We start from the raw sequence: 6006 nt of genomic DNA, 5'->3' as shown, positions 1-6006 counted from the left end.
CAGAGTACATTGGGCAACTCGTCTACCCACTTTCCTTTTGCTGCCTGCAGCCTCTTCTTTATCTCATCCAAAATTACTTTGTTGGATGCTTCTGCTTGCCCGTTGCTTTGGGGAAAACTTGGTGTTGAAAAGTAATTCTTTATCTTGAATTTTGCACAGAAGTTCTTGATGAGTTTGCTGTCAAACTGTGTTCCGTTGTCAGCAACTATTGCTCTTGGAATGCCAAATCTGGTGATGATGTTTCTCTATATGAAGTTCTTGACGTCCACATCTCGGATTTTGGCAAGAGGTTCTGCTTCTATCCACTTCGTGAAGTAATCTGTTGCTACCAGCAAGTACTTTCTTTGCCCAGTTGCTTGGGGTAACTGCCCAACGAGATCCATGCCCCATTGGGCAAATGGCCATGGACTGGATACAGGGTTCAGGTCAACAGCTGGCTGATGTATCAAAGGTGCGAACCTTTGGCATTGTTCACACTTCTTCACGTAGGCTTCTGCATCTTTTTGCATGTAGGGCCACCAATACCCCTGGGTAATGGCCCTGTGAGCTAGTGATCTGCCCCCAGTGTGGCTTCCACAAATCCCTTCGTGAATTTCGTATAGAAAATCTTCAATCTGCAAAGGGTGTATGCACCTTAGAAGGGGTCCTGTGAAAGATCTTCTATAGAGATGTCCGTTCGCTGTCAGACTGAATCTTGCTGACTTCAATCTGATCTTGTGTGCCTCCTTGTGGTCCTCTGGCAGTTTTTCTTCTTTCAGGAATGCAACAATTGCATCCATCCAGCTTGGACCTAAGTCCACACACATTGTTTCGTGCTCTGTGATCGGCTGTTCTATGCTCGGGTTTGACAGATAGTCAATCATTATTGTTCTTGTTTTTCCAGTTTGCATTGAGCTTGCCAAGTTGGCCAACACGTCGGCGTAGTTGTTATCATCTCGGCTGACTTGAAGAAGTCGGCAATTGCGAAACAAGCTTGCCAGTCTGATGACCTCCTTTGCGTATGCCGACATCCTCTCATCTCGGGTTGCAAACTCTCCTGTTGTTTGATTTACTATAAGTTATGAATCACAAAAAATTATTACCTCATCTACTTCTACTGCCACTGCTAGCTTCAGTCCTACAATCAGTGCTTCGTATTCTGCCTCATTGTTTGAGGCTTTGAACCCCAATCGAATAGACTGTTCCAATATCTCCCCATCAGGAGATATTAACACTACTCCTGCCCCCGCTCCTTGTCGGTTTGAACTCCCATCGACAAACAGGCGAAAGGAGTCGCCGATGTAAATACTGCAGGGTCTTAGTTTTTCTTTTCCTTGTTCTTTTGTCTTTGGCTGGGCTTCTCCTTGTTTGCTTGGACATTGTTCATCTCGGCTCGATGGAGCCTGATGTTCGATGGATTCCGACGTGAATTCGGCCACGAAGTTGGCCAAAACTTGACCCTTAATTGCTGTTCTCGGCCTGAACTCCAGGTCGTATTGGCCCAAGGCCACTGCCCATCTTGCTATTCTTCCAGTTAAGTCTCCTTGATGTAACAAGGACTTCAGCGGGTGCTCTGTTAGCACTATAATCTTGTGTGCTTGAAAGTAATGGATCAGTTTCTTTGAAGTCATTACTAAGGCCAGCATTAATTTCTCTAGTGGGAGGTACCTTATTTCTGCATCAGCCAAGGTTTTGCTTACATAGTAAACAGCCTTTTGCTCTCCCTTTTCCTCTCGGATTAGCACTGCACTTACTGCGTGTTCTGAAACTACCAAATACAAAAATAATTCTTCTCCAGGTTCAGGTGTTGAGAGGACTGGAGCCGTGGTCAGATACTTTTTTAGGTCGGCCAGAGCGGCCTCACATTCCTCAGTCCATAAGAAGTCCGTGGCCTTCTTTACCAGGTTGAAGAAGGGTTTACATTTGTCTGAGCTTCTGCTGATGAACCTGTTTAGGGCTGCGGCCCTTCCAGTAAGCATCTGAACCTGTTTTGCCGACGTTAGGCTTTTCAGCTCTAGGATGGCCTTGATTTGATCTGGGCTGGCCTCAATGCCCTTTCTTGTTACTAGGTACCCCAAAAATTTGCCTGATCCAACTCCAAACGCGCACTTCGATGCGTTGAGTCGGAGCCGGTATGTTTTGAGTATATTAAAGACCTCGTTTAGGTCGGCAAGATGACCCTTAGGTTCCTTGGTCTTCACGACCATGTCGTCGATATAGACTTCTACTGTTTGGCCAATCAGATTTTTGAACATCTTGGTTACCAACCTTTGGTAAGTTGCTCCTGTGTTTTTCAACCCAAAAGGCATTACCTTGTAACAATACAGTCCTTTCGGGGTGATAAACGCTGTCTTCTCTTCGTCTGGAGGGTGCATGGCTACCTGGTGGTATCCTCTGTAAGCATCCAGGAAGCTCATCCTTCCATGTCCAGATGTGGCGTCTACCAACTGGTCAATCTTGGGTAGAGGAAAGCAGTCTTTGGGACAAGCTTTGTTCAGGCTTGTAAAATCTACGCAGACCCGCCATTTACCGTTCTTCTTCTTTACCACTACTGTGTTGGATAGCCATGTCGGTTAATGAACTTCTTTGATGGCCCTGGCCTCCAGAAGTCTGTCCACTTCTTCTTCTACTGCTTTGACGTGCATCAACGTCGGTCTTCTGGCTCGTTGAATCACAGGTTTTGCCGACCTGTCGACATTCAGTCTGTGGCAAGTGACCTCGGGGTCAATGCCAGGCATTTCGTAAGGTGTCCAGGCGAATACCTCAATGTTGGCTCTTAAAAAAGTCTCCAACTCTTTTTCCTCTTCTTCGGCTAAGCCCGAGCCGAGAAGAAAGAAGCGTTCTTCGTCTTCATCCTGGACGAGGATTTTCTTCAGTGCTTCTTCGCTCTTCTCGGCTGGTTATTTGCCGACGTCTTCTAGGACTTCTACATCCTCATCTTCGATTTCTACCTTTTCTGGTTCTCGAATGTTGCAGGTGGATTTCATTGCTGCCATGGAGCAATTCTTTACCTGCAGTTGATCTCCTCTGACTTCTTCAATCCCATGCTCTGTTGGGAACCGCAGTAGTTGATGCAATGTTGAGGGAACTGCCCCCATTGCATGCAACCATGGTCTTCCCAAGATGATGTTATATGGTGAAGGTGTGTCAATCACCATGAATTCTGTCCTGATCTTCTTAGTGCCAGCTTGTACTTCCAAGCTTGTTGCACCCAGTGGCCACGTCGGCGTTCTATTGAAGCCGACCATCGGGCCATTTGATTGCTTTAAGTCATCAGGATGAAGGCCCAGCTCTTTGTAACATCTAACGTACATGATGTCGCAAGAGCTGACTTGATCAATCAGGATGCGTTTCACTTGGCATTCCCCAACCTGGAGGGATACTACCAAGGCATCATTATGGGGATGCTGGACCATCTCTAGGTCGGCTTCAGTAAATGCTATCGTCGGTCCTTGGCATTCTTCAAGCCGAGGCCGTTTATGTCCAACATGGTTCACGTGCTGCAGGTGTTTCACCTTCTGGGTCTCCCCTCGTATGTCGTTTTCTTTCACCTTTGAGTGAATTACGTTAACCACCCGTGGTCCTCCTGCAGGTGGTTGCTGTGCTGGGGGAGGCGGAGCTGCTGGTGCTTGAGGCAATCTTGCCTATTCTTCTCTAGTCCTGGCCTCATCAACAAGGTCCCTCAGATGTCCTTGCCTTACCAAGTCTTCTAAGTGTGCTTTTAGGGCTCTGCAGCCCTGAGTTGGATGCCCTTCTTCATTATGGTAAGCACAACGCCTACCGACGTTTCTTCCCATGAATTCCCCTGGTGTTCTTGTCGGTCCTCTAAAATATGGTTGGTTTCATATTTGATCTAAGACTTCGTGGATCGAGACTCGGAATATAGTCGTTACTGCCTGTTTCGCCTTCAAGTCCGTTTCTTGTTTGGTCGGTCCGTTGTTACCTCGGCTTCGCTTCGGCGAGCCGTTTCCTTTCTCCTGCTTTGTTTCTTTATTTCCCGACGTATCCTCCTCGGCTCTGGCGTACTTCTCTATTCTCGCCATGAGTTCTTCCATGCTTTTTGGCAATGTCTTTGCCAAAGATTTCCGTAGTGGGCAGTCATCTTTCAGGCCGTTCTTGAAGGACACGACTGCCACCTCTTGGTTGCAATCAGGTATTCGATTGAACACCTCGTAATACCTTTTTGCGTAGGCCCTAAGGCCTTCATCCTTGGCGATCTTTAAAGCCATCAGTGCGTCAACCCTCAAGGGTTGTAGTTTATTTGTCACAAACCTGGCCACAAACATCTCGGCCAGGCCTTCCCAAGTCTTTACGCTTTCCTTCGGTAGTTTATGGAACCAATCTGATGCAATTTCCCCAAAGGACGAGGGGAAAACTTTGCAGAGCAACGGCTCGTTCCCACTATATAATGCCATTGAATTCAGGTATAGCCCGACGTGGAAGTTGGGATCTGACTTGCCATCATATATTTGGAACCTCGGCATACTGAATCTCTTTGGTGCTTGAAATTTGTCCAGTTCCACCGAGAATGGTGTCTTCGGCTTAACCGGGGAAGTTACCTCAGTTTCAGCATTCTGTTGCTTCCTTTTGAGGTAATCTCTCAAGTCTTCTTTACTCCTCCCTGGAGCTCAGCTATCTCTGGACTTCAATCTCTTCGGCACACTACTTTCGGCCTCCTGGTGGGCTCGTTTTGATCTCTCTCCATGTGTTGTGTCAAAGCAGAGCGCCTGCCCTTGAACATGCCGATGTTCTTTGGGCTCTGGATCCTTCGTGTGATACGTTCTTCAGGACTCCTCTCGTCTCGGCTCTTCTCGTCCGCCTTCCCTGGAAGGTCGGTGAGAGTGTCTTCCGCTTCTGGTGTGCTGAGGGACTTCGGGGATTGTTCTTCTTCCTCCCTTCTGGGTATTAATTGCTGGCATCGGCGTATCCTGCAGCGGGTATGGTGGCTGCGTGACATTGTTTTGCATCATGAAGTTGACCACTGACTATAGGTCTGCCAACTTGTTTGCCAAGTCTTTTACTTCCTCATCCCTTCGTAGGCACCTATCCCTCCATACCTGAAGGTTATCTTCGTTATAGTACTTGCTTTGGTCAGTTCTCTTCGAAGTGTCGCCCTTTTGGCCGACGTCTTTCTCTCCGTGGCCCTGGTCATGAGTTTCTGCATTGTGGTTGTCTCGTTCAACGTCAAGGTCAATTGGTCTGCCACTCCCAGCAGGAGTGTCGCCCCCAATGTTTTCCTTCTGTCCGTTATTGGCCATCTATTCTTCTAAGTTCCCACAGACGGCGCCAAATTGTGTGGGTGATTTTCTGACCACACTGCCTGCCTAGTAATCAGCTGGAGAGCACCGGCAGAATAGATGGCTTCAACTAACCTACAACAGAAAGAAAAGGCTCCGGCGGTGGCTCTTCCACCTGGGGGCACTCCGACGATCAAGTCAGTATATCTCTCAAAGATATTCAAGTGCTAAACTCACTACTCAAAGCATAAAACTGCGTACCTTAGACCCACGGGGGTGCCTCTCTTTTATAGTTCACTTAATCCTAGTCCCATTAGAAGCGTGACTTCTATGGACTCTAACTCAGTACTTACTTTAGACTCCTCAAGAGATAAAGATAAACTCCCTAAGAGCTTTATCCTTATCTTGGCTAAGTCTCCTCTTTACTCTAGGACTCTTGTCCCTTATCCGTTTATCTCGGATTCCGATATCTCTGGAGATAAACTCGGCCTTGCCGAGATAATCTCGGCGTCACAACCATGACACTTGGCACCTCGACTGACACGTCGGCGTCACCTTACCACGTGTTGGTATTCAAAAAATACATCTCCACAATAAAAATGAAAATACATCTCCACAATAAAAATGTTACGTTTAATAATTCTTACTTATAAGAACATTTCGTTTAATAATTTTTATTGATCGGAGACCTAACGGCTAAAATTTTAACCGGAGACAGATGAATATTTTTAGTTTGACAACCCCCTCTTCAAACTGTAATAACACTAATCTGTATTCAACTATTCCCACA

This window comes from Camellia sinensis, chromosome 10 (assembly GCF_055761805.1).
Source record: "Camellia sinensis isolate YWXY chromosome 10, ASM5576180v1, whole genome shotgun sequence".
Classification (NCBI taxonomy): Eukaryota; Viridiplantae; Streptophyta; class Magnoliopsida; order Ericales; family Theaceae; genus Camellia; species Camellia sinensis.
This window is presented reverse-complemented; position numbering follows the sequence as displayed.